The 17,064-nt window shown below is 46.4% G+C and overlaps 1 protein-coding gene across 3 annotated transcripts in view; it reads left to right on the top strand.

Moving 5' to 3' along the window:
• Window positions 1-17,064, top strand: part of garnl3 (GTPase activating Rap/RanGAP domain like 3) — a 351,911-nt gene that overhangs the window by 90,462 nt on the left and 244,385 nt on the right. The window lies entirely within an intron of this gene.

Raw genomic sequence — 17,064 nt, 5'->3', positions numbered from 1 at the left:
CAGAAAGCGCAGAGTGTCTCCTCACTGCAGTGTTCCTTCAGCTCCACAGTGGCCTTGCTTTTTCAGAGTGAGAGTTCTGGAGATCTGTTTACAAAGCTAGTTCTGAAAAGGTGTCTATTTAAATTGGAACTGGGCGCATATCTTCCTAGCAGGCACACCGTAAACTATACATCCCATATTCTGAGCTCCTCTTCCCCCTTCATTCACCTTGGCTCAAAGTGACAGGCCCTTCAGCCCAACTGGTCTATGCTGACCAAGATGAAAAGATAGCTACATTAAAACTCTGATAATCTAACATACTTGGAACTTTGGTGGCATGCTGACAGATTTTCTGGACTATTAATACCCCAACACACTTTTAATTTGGATGTTACACAGCATTATAATACATTTTCCAATGAACCAGATGAGCTGAAAGGGTTAGCACAAGGAAACTGGGCCCCGGTGAGTGGGAAGATGTGCAGGAACTGTCACTTTGTGAACCAGATGCCTGGCGTTACCAAAGTCCCAAGTATGTTGGATTATCAGAGTTTTAATGTAGCTATCGTTTCATCTTGGTTAGCATAGACAAGTTGGGCCGAAGGGCCTGTTTCCCTGCAGTATTACTCTATGACTCTAATGTAAACCAAAATGAATGAAGTAGGAAGATAAGCTCAGAGCATGGGTTGTATAGTTTGCGGTGTGCCTGCCAGGAAGGTGTGCATCCAGTTCCAATTTAATTAGACACCTTTTCAGAAGCAGCTTTGTAAACCGATCTCCAGAACTCTCTGAAAAAGCAAGGGTACTGTGGAGTGCCAAGCTACTTGTAAAGCAGGGAGCACCATTTTATGCTTGAACTGGAGATCCTGGCAGCAAAGGGAGGAACACCTAGTTCTGGAGAAAGGTTCAAGAATGGATGCAGGGAACCTGCCTGCTCCCTCAGCACCATCCGAGTCAGTGTCTGTCAGTAACTAACTTTCACAGTGGAACACATGGGGAGGGAGTTGGGGATCTGGACACAGATGGGGAGGTGGGTGTTGATGGTGTAGCCATAGGTGAGGAGATGATCTGGGGGTCCTGTACACGGATGGGGAGAGGGCTGTGCTCTAGGCACAGTGGGAGACGGCTGGGGAACCCAAACAGGCTGGGAGTGAGGGCACAGCTGAACATAGAACAGTACAGCATAATACAGGCCCTTCGGCCCACAATGTTGTGCTGGCCTTTAAATAAGACTATCTAACTCCTTCCTCCCACATATCCCTCTATTTTAAATTCCTCCATATGCCTACGTAGTAATCTCTTGAATTTGACCAATGTACCTGCCTCCACCACCACCCCAGGCAGCGCATTCTATGCCCCAACCACGCTCTGGGTAAAAAAAAACTTCCTCTGATATCTCCCTTGAACTTCCCACCCATTACTTTAAAGCCATGCCCTCTTGTATTCATTGGTGCCCTGGGAAAGAGGCACTAGCTGTCTACTCTATCTATTCCTCTTAATATTTTGTACACCTCTATCATGTCTCCTCTCATCCTCCTCCTCTCCGAGGAGTAAAGCCCTAGCTCCCTTAGTCTCTCCTCATAATGCATACTCTCTAAACCAGGCAGCATCCTGGTAAATCTCCTCTGCACCCTTTCCAATGCTTCCACATCCTTCCTGTAATGAGGAGATGACCTGACCTGTGGGTTGTGGATGCAATTGGGCACATGGAGAGTAGGCTGGCTGGGTGCACTTGGGCAGATAAGCAGAAATTAGCTGTTGTGTATCACATTGCGTCAGTGCCTGCACTTCAAAGCGACCTTCGTTGGTTGTGAAGTGCTTGGGACAAGCCGAGGAGGTGAAAGGATAATTTCTGATCCTTCCTTTTGTCAGTTCATAGTTAAGTGTGGAGCAGATGGCCTCATGGTTCACTCACTACCTGATCAGATGTGAAATGGTTTCTGTTTAATTCTTTTCATCCACTTTGTTAAACGACTTGTGAAAGTGACTCATTGCTCGTGAGCATTAGTGGCACGGTGCCCTGCCGCACACTCGGGATGTTTGTACAGCTGCCTGTAATAGTTTGAGGCTGTGTCATGTCTCCCTTACGTTGCATCTTCAGACTGAGTGCCGGTTTAGCAGCCTTCATGCACGCAGCAGAGATTGTCCAGAGGACCCTGCAGATCTGAAGGAACGCTGTCTGCCACAGGGCTGCACTCTCTGTCTCTCTGTTCCTGCGTTTTCTTCTGGGTTTATAATTTTCAACTGGAGGGAGTGAGCTTTGATTAAAACACCGTCCTTGTGAAGTGCTGCTGCTCAGCAATCTTGCACGGTGATGATGGTTTTGCTTTCACTTCAGCTGCAGCGTTTCCCATGTCCCGCAGCACACACTCTCCAGCAGCTGTGAGCAGCAGGGCGGCTGTTGAAAGCAGCAGCGTTAACTGCACTGACGTTGGAGGTGGCAGTTTTGTGAAGCCGACCTAAAATAAAGTGTAAGTGGTGAGGAGATTGCGTCAGATAGAATGAAGTCAATGTATAACTCTCCACGTTCTGCTTTTTTGAAAGAAGTAGGGGTGTCACAGGGGAATTTTATTGTCATAGGCAAACATACACTAGGTAAAAATGGCATGGAAATCAGCTTTTTGCAGCAGTAGCACAGTACATTACAAACGTAAGTTAACATATACATAACTTGTACGTTCAGTTACAGAATGTGGGGTTCGTCAGGAAGGCCAGCATTTATTGGCCATCACTAATTGTCCTTGAGAAGGTCATGGTGGAAAGGTGTCTTGAGCTGCTGCAGTTGGTGGTGGTGTGGTTAAGTAGTTGAGTTTTGGGCCATTGATCCAGAGTCATGAGTTCAGATCCCACCATGCGCAACTGGGGAATTTAAATTAAATTTAAGGGCCTGTACTGCGCTGTGGTGTTCTATGAATAACTAAATTAACTACTGTATTCATATAATACATAAAATATAATAAAATTAAAAATATACAAAATATAATTAAAAATTGTATAACATAATTAAAATAAAATAATAACTTAAATTGAATAAATCAGATTTTTTTGGTATTGAAAATAGTGTTGCTAACAGTAACCATGAAACCACTGGATTGCTGTGAAAGCTCCTCTAGTTCACCACCACCCTTCAGGGAAGGAGGTCTGTCTCCTTGCCTCATCTGGTCAATATGAGACTCCAGACCCACCGATGAGGCTGGTTCTTAATTCAAGGGGAATTAGGGATGGATAATAGATGTCAGCACTGGCAGTCATGTGTGCAGCTTGGGAATGAACAAATTTGGGGGAAAAAGTCAATGCTGTGAAGGTACTTCCAGAGTTTGCAAGGAACCCACAGGAATTGATGTTAAACCAAGAGCACAGTGCATTGAAGCAGGAGTAGGCCCAATGGTTCCATGATAAGATATCTTCATTAGTCACATGTACATCGAAACACACAGTGAAATGCATCTTTTGCGTAGAGTGTTCTGGGGGCAGCCCGCAAGTGTCGCCACACTTCCGGCGCCAACATAGCATGCCCACAACTTCCTAAACCCGTACGTCTTTGGAATGTGGGAGGAAACCAGAGCACCCGGAGGAAACCCACGCAGACACAGGGAGAACGTACAAACTCCTTACAGATAGCGGCGGGAATTGAACCCAGGTCACTGGCGCTGTAATAGCGTTACGCTAACCGCTACACTACCGTGTCTGCCACTTTCAGGCTTAGTCCCATATCCTACAGGCACTCTAGTACATCTGGTAGAGCTGCTGCCTCACGGTTCCGGTGACCCAGGTTCAGTCCTGACCTCCAGTGCTGTCTGTGTGGAGTTTGCACATTCTCCCTGTGACGGCTTGGATTTCCTCTAGATATTACGGTTTCCCCCCACATCCCAAAGCCGTGCAGGTTGGTAGCTTAATTGACCACTGGAAATAGACCTGAGTGTAAGTGATTGGTAGGATCTGGGCTGGGGGAGTTGAGGGGATGTGGGGAGAATGAAAAATAGGAGCTTGATGTGACATGACCAGTATGAACATGTTGGGCTGAAGAGCCTGTTTCTGTTCTGTATGACTGTTTGCCTCTATGACTCCCTATTCCCATAAGAACATAGAACATTATAGGCCCTTCGGCCCACAATATTGTGCCAACATTTTATCCTGCTCTAAGATCTATCCAATCCTTCCCTCCCACATAGCCCTCCATTTCTCTATCATTCGTGTGTCTATCTAAGAGTCTCTTAAATGTCCCTAATGTATCTGCCCCTACAACCTCTGCCAGCAGTGCGTTCCACACACCTACCAATCTCTGTGTTTTTAAAAAAAACTTACCCCTGACATCCCCATTACACCTTCCTCTAATCACCTTAAAATTATGTCCCCTTATGTTAACCATTGCCGCCCTGGGAAAAAGTGTGCAATGATCATCAAGATTTCAGCCTTGAATAGAACATAGAACACTATAGCACAGTACAGGCCCTTCGGCCCACAATGTTGTACCAACGTTTTATCTTGCTCTAAGATCTATCTAACCCTTCCCTCCCACATAGCCCCCTAATTTTCTATCATTCATATGTCTATCTAAGAATATTCATAATGACTGATCATTAAAGTCTTCTAGATGGGAAATGCAAAGGCTTTTGAGTGAAGGATGTCACCTCTTTGGCCTCGATGGGCAGAAGAACCTGTTTCTATGCTGTGTGCCGCTGCAGTTCTGTGACTCTACCTCAGACTGCTGAAGTCTGCTGTCCAGACAATGTTGTCACTCCTGTTGACGTGTACGTTTGGCCCTCCGATGCATCATTCTACGTGATCATCATAACTAGTGTGAAGATTTAACCCTGCCAAATCTCCTGACTGCCTCTCCTTGGCATCTCACTAAAACAAATCGTCCTTCCTTCCAATGATTATCTCCCCTTATTGATTGCTATAAATTTTGACTGAGTTTTCAAAGGTGAATCACTGGCGGCCGTCTGATTTATGGCCACTTGCACTCACGTGCTTGCTTCTCTCCTTCCAGCCAATTAATAATTGCCTCCTGTGTGATCATCCCCACACACGCAGGCTACTCTCCGATGAGGTAATACTCATGTGCAATTAAAATGAGAATGAGCAGTGACCTATTTACAAAGATTTGACTGGGTCTTGTGGTTGGTGACACATTCTGCAGCTCCATTTATTTGAATTGTAAAGCACTTCAAACAAAAACAGGTTTTTGTTGGGAGGATGGGGAACTTGTTTGAATTTACTCTGCAAGCAATGAAGTGATAATTGTGAAGTCCTCCAGAATTCCACCAAAGCGAACAGTATATTTATGCTCGTGATTTAACTCGGGTATTCAGACTGGAACTATTGACCTAGTGCTCTACTCACCTCAGTGTGGGGAGTGAGTGATCAGTCAGGGTGCTGTAGGGTAGGCTTCATCAACTGGCCTCTTTGTCTTATGTGTAGGAGCCCATCCGTATCACATCGCCATTGGGTGATTTCACCTGAATCATTGGACTAACAGTGCTGAAACCCCATAGAGTGACTGAATTCCCCCCACACTTCAGGCCCCTGAGTCTTCCTGAAACTTCAGCTCAGAATAGAGGGCAGAGACTCTCTGTTCACAACCAGAAATGAAAGTGCACTGTTGAAAGTGCGTAAAATCGCTCCTGCTGTTGGCTGCCAAGGTGATAAACTGGCAACTTTGCTGCACTGATCTCAGGGGCAGGGAGTATGCTCCTCACCACTATTCACAGGCTTTACAGTCAATGAAATGATCATAAGATATGGGAGCAGAATTAGGCCATTCGGCCCATCGAGTCTGCTCTGCCATTCAGTCGTGGCTATTTTTCTTTCAACTCTATTCTCCTGTTTTCTCCCTGTAACCCTTAATCCCCCCTTTACCAATCAAGAACCTAATCTCTGTTTTAAATGCACCCAATGATTTGGCCTCCACAACCCCCCGTGGCAATGAATTCCACAGATTCACCACCTGAAGAAATTCCTCCTCATCTCACTTCTAAAGGGACGTCCCTTTGTTCTGAGGCTGTGCCCTCGAGCCTGAGACTTGAATGGGAATGGTTTGAAGTATGAAAACCACGTAAAATGGTTTGAGTGTCACCACATTTGTGATCTAGGAAACATGGCAGTCCGTTTATACAGCAACATCCCATGAAGAGAAATACTGGGAATCAGAAGGCTGATACCGGTTTTGACACCTATCAGGAAAATATAAACAAACTGGATCTCTTTTGAAAAGGAAAGGCAGAGGTATGACCCAGTACAAGTTAGACACAAAGAATGGTGTGTCAGCCAGTGGTTTGGAGGTGGGGCAGGGGTTTGAGGCCTTGTTGGGGGCCTGACTCGCAGGAGTTTATCCTACAGCAAACCAAGTCAACTTACTCTGAAAACGAAGTCCAAAGAGCGGACGGAAACTGCAACAACTTCTCCCCGTAAAAGCAGGATGATTGTTCCAGAGAAGTTGCAGTGAGGGGAGAGAGAGTTGCACATTAATTCGGGAAAATTTGTTTACCCGTCTAGTGGTGAGAATGTGCCGCAGGAAGCAGCATTTGAGGGGAAGCTGGGCAGACCTATATGAGTGAGAAGGGGATGATATACTATGGAACATAGAACATCACAGCACAGTACAGGCCCTTCGGCCCGCGATGTTGTGCCGACATTTTATCCTGCTCTAAGATCTATCTAACCCTTCCTTCTCACATAGCCCCCCATTTTTCTATCATTCACATGGCTATCTAAGAGTCCCTTAAAAGACCCTAATGTATCTGCCCCCACAACCTCTGCCGGCAGTGCGTTCCACACACCCACCGCTCTCTTTGTTTAAAAAAAAATGACTTACCCCTGACGTCCCCCTTATACCTTCCTCCAATCACCTTATAATTATGCCCCCTCATGTTAGTCATTTTCGCCCCGGGAAAAAGTCTCCGACTGTCCATCGATCTATGCCTCTTATCATCATTCTGCTGATAGGGTTTAAATGGGGAAGTATAGAAGGAAGTTTGAACAGAGCAACAAGTGGACTGAATGGCCTGTTTCTGTACTGAATCTTCCAGTAGCTGCAGCCTGCCTATCTCACTGCTTCCAATACTGTGACCGTTGCTCTTGTGACTGGAAAATAGCCCCTTCTCTTCCATGCAGCTGCTGTCTAGGTGAGACCAGGTAGTCTGCAACCCAATGCCATGACCATGGAATTCTCTGACTTCCAGTAACCTGCTCCCTCTCTGTCCCTCTTCTCTCTCGTCTGATCTACCCAGTTCCTCCTACCCCCATCACTTGCTCCAGCCCCCATCTGTTTCTTGCCCCTCCTCCACCCTCCCCATCTGCCCATTACCCACACACTCCTCCCACTGGTTCCCCTCTCCCCATTGTACCCATCTGTCCTCCTCCCCTACCTCACTTGGTTCCACGCTTCACCTTCCTCTCCTATCAGATTCCATCATCTGTGGCCCTCTGTCACCTCCACTTATCACCTCCCGGCCTCTGTCACTATCTCCCCTCCTCCGTCTGCCCATCAGCCCTCCTCACCTGGATCTGTAAAAGATAGCTGGGAATGCAAGGGTTAATGGTTGGCAGTGTAAAAGTTAATAGTATGCTTCTCATTGTAAAGGGGCTCCCACGGTAAGGAATGATCTCACGTATGGTTTTTTCTAGTTTCAATGCCAGATGCAAGTGGGGAAGAAGTCATTTTTTTTTAGACATACCTTGTTATGCTAGGAACTTTATGTAAACAATTGCCTGTGTGAGTGTAACTTCTCACCTAGTTTTTCCACGAAAATGAGTATAAAGGTACGCTGGAGCCGAGTCTTTTTTGAGTGGGTTTCAGTATAGAGTTAGGGTTACATGGTTGACCCTCTCTCTGTATTCCCACACTCCTGCTAGCGAAAGCTAATAAAACACTTATCGTAAGTTCTTTGGTTCTGCTGTTGTCTGATTTTTTTTAACAGAAGCGCGGCTTGACTTTGACAGATTCACCTATCACCTGCCAGTTCTTGCTCCTCCCCTTCCCTTCACCTTTTTATACTGCCTATCCCCCCTCTGTCTTTCAGTCCAGATGAAGCATCTCGACCCGAAACGTCGACTGTCCATTTCCCTCCACAGATGCTGCCTGACCCACTGAGTTCCTCCAGCATCTTGTTTTTTGCTCCAGGGTTTGTAACAGCTGTGTCTGTGTGGTGTCAGAGGGTAATTCCTCCTGCGTTTCGATTGTTTTTATTATTGTCATGTGTGCCAAGAGACAGTGGAAAAACTTTGTTTTCATGCCATCCAGACAAATCATGCCATACTTCAGTACATTGAGGTAGTAAAAAGAAAACAGAATGCAGAATATAGTGTTGTAGCTACGGAGAAGGTGCAGTGCAGCTAAACTTTCCACCTGACTGCCAGCTCCACACCTGTGAGGCAATGTTCTCACAGGCAGTGAGTGTGTAGAGCAGAAACAGAACCTCCTCTGAGGCCCTGATTAATGCTCAGACTGTAAGACAAGATAAGATATTTTTATTAGTCACATGTACATCGAAACACACAGGGAAATACACCTTTTGTGTAGAGTGTTCTGGGGGCAGCCCACAAGTGTCGCCATGCTTCCGGCGCCAACATAGCATGCCCACAACTTCCTAACCCATACGTCTTTGGAATGTGGGAGGAAACCGGAGCACCCTAAGGAAACCCACGCAGGCACGGGGAGAACGTACAAACTCCTTACAGACAGCAGCGGGAATTGAACCCGGATTGCTGGCGCTGTAAAGCGTTACGCTAACGGCTACACTACCATGCCTGGCCTCCAGGGTAAATACTGTAACCTGCCTTCCCATGGAAAAATTACCTGTTTAATGAGTCACTAATCGTTGGCTGGAGCCGTTAGTTCAATGGTGACAATAATAACTTGCATTTGTATAGTACCTTTCAGATTGTAACCATCCCTTGGCACTTCACTGGAGTGTTAACCAGTTGGACCTAGCCACAGTTAATGCAATGTGTAATCTCCTGGAATGCTCCAAAGGTGGCGAAACTGGGCGTCCACTGAGAATGCAGATGGCAGTGCAGGCTCCACCAATCAATGCTGATGTTTGGCACATCTGTGGGCAGCATGTTGGTTGCAGATCCCTTTGCTAGTGTGGAAGGAAGTTTAGGGAAGGGGTGACCGAGATAATTCCTGGCAGTGTCACGGGTGGTTGACTATAGCTCTACGAAATGCCCCTCTGCTGACTAGTAACATGAAATGCTGACTGGTAGTTTTGAGATGCCCCCTCTTCCCCTTATAGTTGGCAGAGCACCAGCCTTGTATAAACATGAGGTATAGCTCTCTTTGGTCCACAGGGCTGTGATTTCATCTGCCAAACAGTGCCACTAAAGGGATATGGCAGCATCGTGGTTAAATTACCAGAATTACAATCCATAGCTGTGGATTAATGATCTAATGACACAAGTTTGAATCCTGTTACTGCAGTTGGAATTATGTAGAAATGGAGACAGTGATGGTGACAATAACCATGCTAAAGGAAGAGGAAGATCCCATGGAGTGGCTCCCCAATCAGAGCGTCTAAGTCATCTGGCAGAATGTCTCGTCACCAGAATTCTCAGACAAACACTACGTGTTCACGTGGCTGGTGGCAAGAAGGGGTCCTCCCGCCACATTGTTCATGTGCAGCTGGAGTCTCGCTCTCACTGCATGCGGCCTTTAAGGCGGCTGTGGTGAGGAAGGGACCTTCGCCCATCTCTTTCTGGAGTGCACGCTTGGCAGAAGGAGCTGGGAAAAGGGTGCAATGTGCTTGCTGAGGTTCATTTTATTAAGCAGCTGTTTAACACAAAACCCTGTGTTCGATGGCGTTCCCAGGGGCACAGGCGTCGACTGCATCAACTTGGTGAAAGACATACTTTACTTCGATGAGATGGACTCTGACCTCACGATCTACCTTGTTGTGACCTTGCACCTTATTGCATTGCACTTTCTCTGTAGCTGTGACACTTTACTCTGTACTGTTATTGTTTTTACCTGTACTACCTCAATGCATTCTGTACTAACTGCACTGTGTAATGAATTGACCTGTATGATCAGTATGCAAGACAAGTTTTTCACTGTACCTCGGTACAAGTGACAATAATATACCAATACCAATACCAATTTAGTCTCCTGGAAATTTGCTGGTCTTCCAGAGCAAGGAACTGTTCGCAACTGAATGCTGCAGACTGGCACATTAGAAGGTACAGGGATGCACTGAAGCTTGGCACAGCCACCACAAAGACTCTGTGGGGAAAGGCCATTTGTGTAGGGGTCCCTCCCACCCTTGCACATCGAAGGGATGGAATCTGTGTTGAAAAACCCCTTGGACATTGCTCATGGGATGTTTGTAGAAGTATTCACATCTTGAAAACTGTTTAAACAGATGGAATGATCTGCCTTGTCTAGAGATTGGTGACTTATAAATGTACTTCATTGTATATTTGCAATTTTTATGATGAAGGTATATTTTGCCAAGAAGAAATTAGTTTCACCGTGCAACTTGTTGGAAGGTACTTTACTTTCATGACTTAAGGATTTGTTAACCTGGGTCAGCGGAGAAGCCTGATGATAACAGAGTTCTCAGCACTGGCTATAATTTTAATGTGTTTGATTTGTGTACTGGGAAACTATATTTTTGCACTTGTAGTAGACTATGGAGTTTATGTAGAGAATTTTCATAAGAGGGGGTATTATTAAAAAAACGGTCACTAACATGAGAAGATAGGTACTGTAAGACAAACATTGACGTTTGTCTCAGTGTTTGCTGGAGGGTTGGTTTTCTGGGGCATGTTTCCTGTTGAAGATTGCTCATGCATATCATCGAATTATGGGAGCTTGCTGTGCACAGTAATCCATCCATTGCTTTCACCTGCCCACATGCTGGTGACTCCCTACTGCGATGTGCGTTGAAGTGCAGCAGGGTCCCACAAGCACAAAACTCTCGGACCAGAAAGGAGGGTGCCTTTTCCTGCAGAGAACTTCACAAGATCATGGTCTTGGTAATGGAAAAGCAACCGCATGAAAATGTAAACCCCTGTTCCTGGGTCGTGCTATTACAGAACTGCCCAAACAATGCCCGGCTGGGATACAAGTACCTGCTGCTTCATCCGCTGACTGTTCCCTTGGAATGGAGGATGACTTGCTCCTGCTCCAGCTGTATGGGTTCTAAGGTGGCTGTTGACACCCATTGTGGGAATCACTGACTGTTCCACGGATGGGGTGGGTGGTGATTGGGTAGTTTATGAGGAGATGCGCACTTTCTGCCACCTCCACAAGGTCTCTGTGCTCCCAAAGTACGGACTGGAGATCCTCAGTACCATCCCAAGTGCTCCTTCTCTACTCTGAACCATCTCCTCTGAGGATGCTGCACTTTTTAAAGGAGGCTTTGAGGACATCCTTGAATCTTCTTTTTCTGACCACCTTCTGATGGACATTGGACCAGAGGGCCTGTTTTGGAGTATGGTGTCGGACTTGTGTATGATGTGGTCTGCCCAATGGAGCTGACTGACTGATTAGGGCCTCAAACTGTCTTGAAAGAGGATATGGACGTTGGTTCCTTTGTCTTTCCAGTGAATTTGGAGGACTTTAAAGAGACAGCATTGGTGTGATCTCTTCCACGTACCTTGAGATGCTTGCTCTAGGCAGTATAGTCTCAGGAGGACGGGGATAACTGCAGCCTGGTCGATCCGGAGTGTCGTGCCAGATCTGAGGTCTTGATCTTCACCCTTTTCCTCCGTTGACCAAAGGCTGTGCTGGTGAATTGAAGACGATTGCGTTCATCCCCAGTATCCACCTTTGCCGAGCAGTGGCTCCTGAAATTTGGGTGATTGTCCATGTTTTCCACAATCTTTTGCCTTGAACTCTTTTTTTAATCAGAGGGTGGTGTTGTGCAAGGGCGCAGGTTTGAAGAGCACCTTTGTCCCGCAGACATTGAGCGTAAGGCCCACCCTCTCCTACGCTGCAGTGATCAAGTCAATGATGACCTGAAGGTTGGCCTCTTGAGTGTTATCTGTGTACTGCAGCTCGACTGCTGAGGTTTAGGTCCCCTTGTTTCCAGAGTGCAGTTGCTGTAAGCGGAACAACTTCCCATCAGCTCTCAAGATTAGCTCGACTCCAGCGGCAAGTTTGTTCGAGGTGATACTACATTGTGGTGAAAAGACTGAGAAAAGTGCTGGGCCAATAAAAACCTTGTTTGATGTCAGTCTTCACTGAGAGCGGCTCCTCTGGTTAGTATCACAGCTGGCGTGCCATAAAGTCAGCGAGTTAGACAGCACGCAAACAGGCCCTTCAGCCCCACTCGTCCATGCTGACCAGGATGCCTTCCTGAGCTAGTTCCACTTGCCTGCATTTGGCCCGTATCCCTCTATTCACTGTCCATGAACCTGTCCAAATGTCCTTTAAACGCTGTAATTGTACCTGCGTCTACCACCTCTTCTGGAAGCTCGTTCCGTCTACCCACCACCCTCTGTGTGGGGGAAAAACCTCTCCCTCAGGTCCACCTTAATGTGGGAGGGAAGGGTTAGGTAGATCTTAGACCAGGATAATATGTCGGCGCAACATTGTGGGCTGAGGGGACTGTACTGTGCTGTAATGTTCTATGTTGAAATCTCTCCCCTCTCACCTTAAACCTATGCCCTCTTGTTTTAGACTCCCTTACCTTGGGAAAAACTCTGTGACCATCCACCTTATCTATGCCCTCATGATTTTATAAATCTTGATAAGGTCAAAAAGCCAATGTAAAATGGAGATGATTTTCAGTAGGTAGTTGAATTTAAGGAAGTTGTTTCACAGTACATCTCAATTGATGGATTCAAAAAGCTTTAGTGCAGTCAAAAAAAGGCCAAGTATAATGGTGGTGCTTGTCCCTGCACTTCTCTTGGAGTTATTGGAGAGGTGAAGATACGTTCACCATACCTATAGATGGATGGAATCCACACTGCAATTTGTGGAGTAGCTCTTTGGCCACAGGGAGGTGGTGGTTGAGGGGACCCTGGTGATGACTTTCCCTGTGGCCGGCAGCAGGGAGACCCCTCTGCGGTGATCACAAACAGACTTGTATCTCTCTGTGAAGATGGACCCGATTACAGTATGTCTGAGACCGCCCGGTATATCCTTCTCTGTCCAGATGTGGACAGTGAGATTGTGGATTTGTGACTTAAGTTCTTCAGAGTCGAGCAGAGGTACCACAGGCTCCTAAGGCCATTGTGAGTGCTAGTTGGTCAGGACAAAGCTGGACTGAAGGGATTGCTGTAAAATGGAGTCAAGGACACTCGCGTCACAGACAGAATTGTGGTTAAGATCTTTGAAATGTTCCTTCAAGATGGTCATTCTGCCCTTTGGTGAGAGAGAAAGATAAGATGTCTTTATTGGTCACATGTACATCGAAACACACAGTGAGATACATCTTTTGCGTAGAGTGTTCTGGGGGCAGCCCGCAAGTGTCACTGCACTTCCGGCGCCAACATAGCATGCCCACAACTTCCTAATCTGTAAGTCTTTGGAATGTGGGAGGAAACCGGAGCACCCGGAGGAAACCCACGCAGACACGGGGAGAACGTACAAACTCCTTACAGACAGCGGCCAGAATTGAACCCGGGTCGCTGGTGCTGTAATAGCGTTACGCTAACCGCTACACTACCGTGTTTCTTCTCTCAACCTTTCTCCTCGCCTCTGAAGTAGGCAGAGTTAAGAGTTGAACTTGCTGGGATAATTGCGCCGAGAATTGGCTGCTCCAATATTCCTGGCCCTAACTCATTCACAATATTGCTCATTTATCTGAATCTTCATCTATCTTAGGCAAGTGCATTTTAACACTGAAGTCCTTCTGATCTGATAAGACACTGAAAAACCAAAAGTTTATTTATAGCCCATCTCAGTGAGTGTTATTGCTGTTGCTTGAGAAATATAAGATTGTCATAGTGGATTCTGTATCGCAAAGCATTCAGGATGGTTGTAAGAAGAGACAGGTCTGGGTCCAGCTCCAAGTGGTATTGTTACTGGCGGCTCTGGGCTAAACTTGTTCTGCTTTGTTTTGGGGAAGGTTCTGTTCACGTTTAATCACTTTCTTCATTCATCATTCCCTGTACCCTCCTGTTCTGCTTCTTTTCCCCTCTGGTTCTACCACCTAATTATGTTTTGCAGCACTTGGCATTGTTGTCATTAATTTTCCTGCCACTTGCTCTCGCGTCGATGGGGTGAAGAGTTGGTCTATTAATCTGTCCCACTAACACCCAGAGCTGAGTGATTCATCAGCGAGGGACTAAATCAAAGAAATTTGATGTCCTGTCATAAGACAACGATTTTAAATGAATGGGTGATAGCAACAAAAGCATGACATTACTGAACAGTGCGTTAATATTGCCAATTGAACTTCATACTGCCTCAAAGATTGATGCTACCCAGCACCTGAAGAACACATGCTGATTTGGGGCATGGGTTTTGTCCATTTCAGACGGATTGGTGTCCTGGAGACGCTAGAGACCGCCGATGCTGGAATCCGGATCAACAAACAAAATGCAGGAGGAACTCAGCGGGTCAGGCAGCATCTGCGGAGGGAAGTGGGTGGTCAGGTTTTTGGGTCGAGACCATTCATCTGGACTCTGGTGTCATCTGTTGTTAAAAAGATCTTCTGTTTTATCTGTGAAAGCTCGTGAGGTTGAGACCAGATCGGCTGCCTCTGTTCCTGTGCCCTGCTGCATGAGATTGTGGTCAGTTATTTATACTAAGGAGAATGACTGGTAGAAGCGTGTAATAGATTGGAGGAAGTATGTTAGGATTAAGAGCAGGTATAGACCAGGGAAGCACCTAGGGTTGCAGTTGATAGAGGCATAGGGGGTATGTACAGAAGAGACCACAAAAAGATGATTGTCAATCCAGTTATGAAGGTAAGGGTGTGGCGTCAGTGAGGTTACATCCCTTGGGTAGGCCACGGTCAGAGGATCACTTGCCTTGTGGAAAGGTTTGGCTCGGAGTGCTTGCCCCTTTACCAGACCAACATCTTCCTGGGACCTTGTACACTTCCACAGATTGCTGGGTCCCAATGCAAGCCCCTGTCCTCTCACTTCACCTCCCCATCCAGCCAGGATGGATGTTGTTACCCATTGGAAAGACCAGAGCAAGAGCTCACTAAACTTAAACCAAGTTTAAGAAATTAATGTGAGGAAACACTCAAAGATTACGGGTTTCCTTCACTGAAAGAATGGCCTATCTCTGCTTTTATTTCTGATCTTGTTACTTTAGCGGGTTTCAAAATTATAAGACGTTTTGAAAACCTAAACACAGATGGTCTGTAGTTTGGCTAACCGGTAATGAGAGAAAGTGAATATCATCAGTGGGGGAGGAGGAGAATTAATTTGTTGAGATTTGGTTATTGAGGAAGCTGGAACATGGCAGGAAGGGAATTCTCTTTAAGGAGCTGGACATGGGATTGGATGCTGGACAAGGTAATGCAGGTTAATGGGACTGAGGTTGTGGTCTGCATTGGTGCAGTTGAATCGAAACTTGCAGGGTCGAATGTCCCACTTCCGTTCCTGTGGCATCAAACAGTTAACGGCAAAAATGAAGGTAACTGATTGAACAGTTTGACAATACAGAGAGTGGGAAAGGAAGGCTGAAATTCTGCTCACGCGCAGAGTCCCTGCTTCATGCGCTGGTTTAGTGTGACGATGGTAGAAGCCGCAAACACGGGTGGGGTACAGGAAGGGTGCAAGCAATGGCTGGGGATACTGTAGGTGGGAATCCCATAGTGAACTGAGGAGGGGTACAGGGGATATCCAGTGGGAGGCTGGGTGTGTGGAGGTGCAGGGACTGACAAGGCTGCCAGTGTTGAAGAAAGATGCTCACCAAAGGTCCTTTTGCTGTGGACTTCATCCATCCCAGTGCCAACTGCAGGCCCAGGAGATTCCGGCATCTGGGAAGAGCTACTGACCATGTTGACAGTTCCTCCTGCACAGTGGCACACCCAGAAGAGCAGCTGATTCACAGCTCCAGAGACCAGGGTTCAATCCTGACCTCAGCTGCTGCCCGCATGGAGTCTGTAAATGGCCACGTGGGTTTCCTCTGGGTCCGCTGGTTTCCTTTCACATCCCAGTAGTGTAGCGGTTAGCGTAACACTATTACAGCGCCAGCCACCCGTGTTCAATTCCCGCCACTGTCTGTAAAGAGTTTGTATGTTCTCCCCGTGTCTGCGTGGGTTTCCTCCGGGTGCTCCGGTTTCCTCCCATATTCCAAAGACATACGGGTTAGGAAGTTGTGGGCATGCTATGTTGGCGCTGGAAGCGTGGCGACACTTGTGGGCTGCCCCCAGAACACTCGATGCAAAAGATGTATTTCACTGTGCGTTTTGATGTACATGTGACTAATAAAGAAAAAGGTGCTGGTTATGTTAGTTGACCACTGTAACTTGCTCCTCGTGGGTAGGTGAGTGGTAGAATCTAGAGTTGATAGGAATTTGCGGAGAATAAAATGGGATTGGTGTGAATGGGTCAGTACAGACTTGGTTGGCTGAATGGCCTGTTTCCTTGCTGTAGGACCCGGTGTTCCTATGACTGAAAATTACTGACGCCAACACAGATTCCTGCATTTAATTGCGTGCATGCAAACTGCAGAATTTCCTGCCAGGTCACCCCCATCGTAAACCATTAGTACTGAGTCTCGGAACAGTTCCTATCGGAAATAATAAGCTGATATTTCCCAGTACCAAGAAAATTGTAACTTCAAAGAGCAGATCTTGTTTCTAACGTTATTCAATCCAAAGGCAGAGATGCAGGAGGTACAGTCAGAAACACAGAAAGCATTTTTAATTGACTGGGTCTGTCAGTCCAATTATATTAAACAGCAGTGTTCTCAAATCTTTGCTGTTCCCAGCAAAGTGTTTACCAGCAGGAGTAACGAAACCTTGTTCGCCAATTCCGAATTTTAATATACGCTTTTGACCACATGATTTTCCTGGTGTTTAGTGCTCACATACTAAAAGGTAGTTGGTTTCACCGATAACGTGTGATCTCCCAGTTCATTGAGGAGTTGGGATTGGAGTTTTCAACGTATATTTTTTTCTTCTTGTTGCTCCTTTATTTGCCTCACTTTTGGCGATTCAGTGGTGGGCAGTG

The sequence above is a fragment of the Pristis pectinata genome, chromosome 23, assembly GCF_009764475.1.
Source record: "Pristis pectinata isolate sPriPec2 chromosome 23, sPriPec2.1.pri, whole genome shotgun sequence".
NCBI lineage: Eukaryota > Metazoa > Chordata > Chondrichthyes > Rhinopristiformes > Pristidae > Pristis > Pristis pectinata.
The sequence above is the reverse complement of the archived record's forward strand: the minus strand, read 5'-3'. Positions and strand labels throughout refer to the sequence as shown.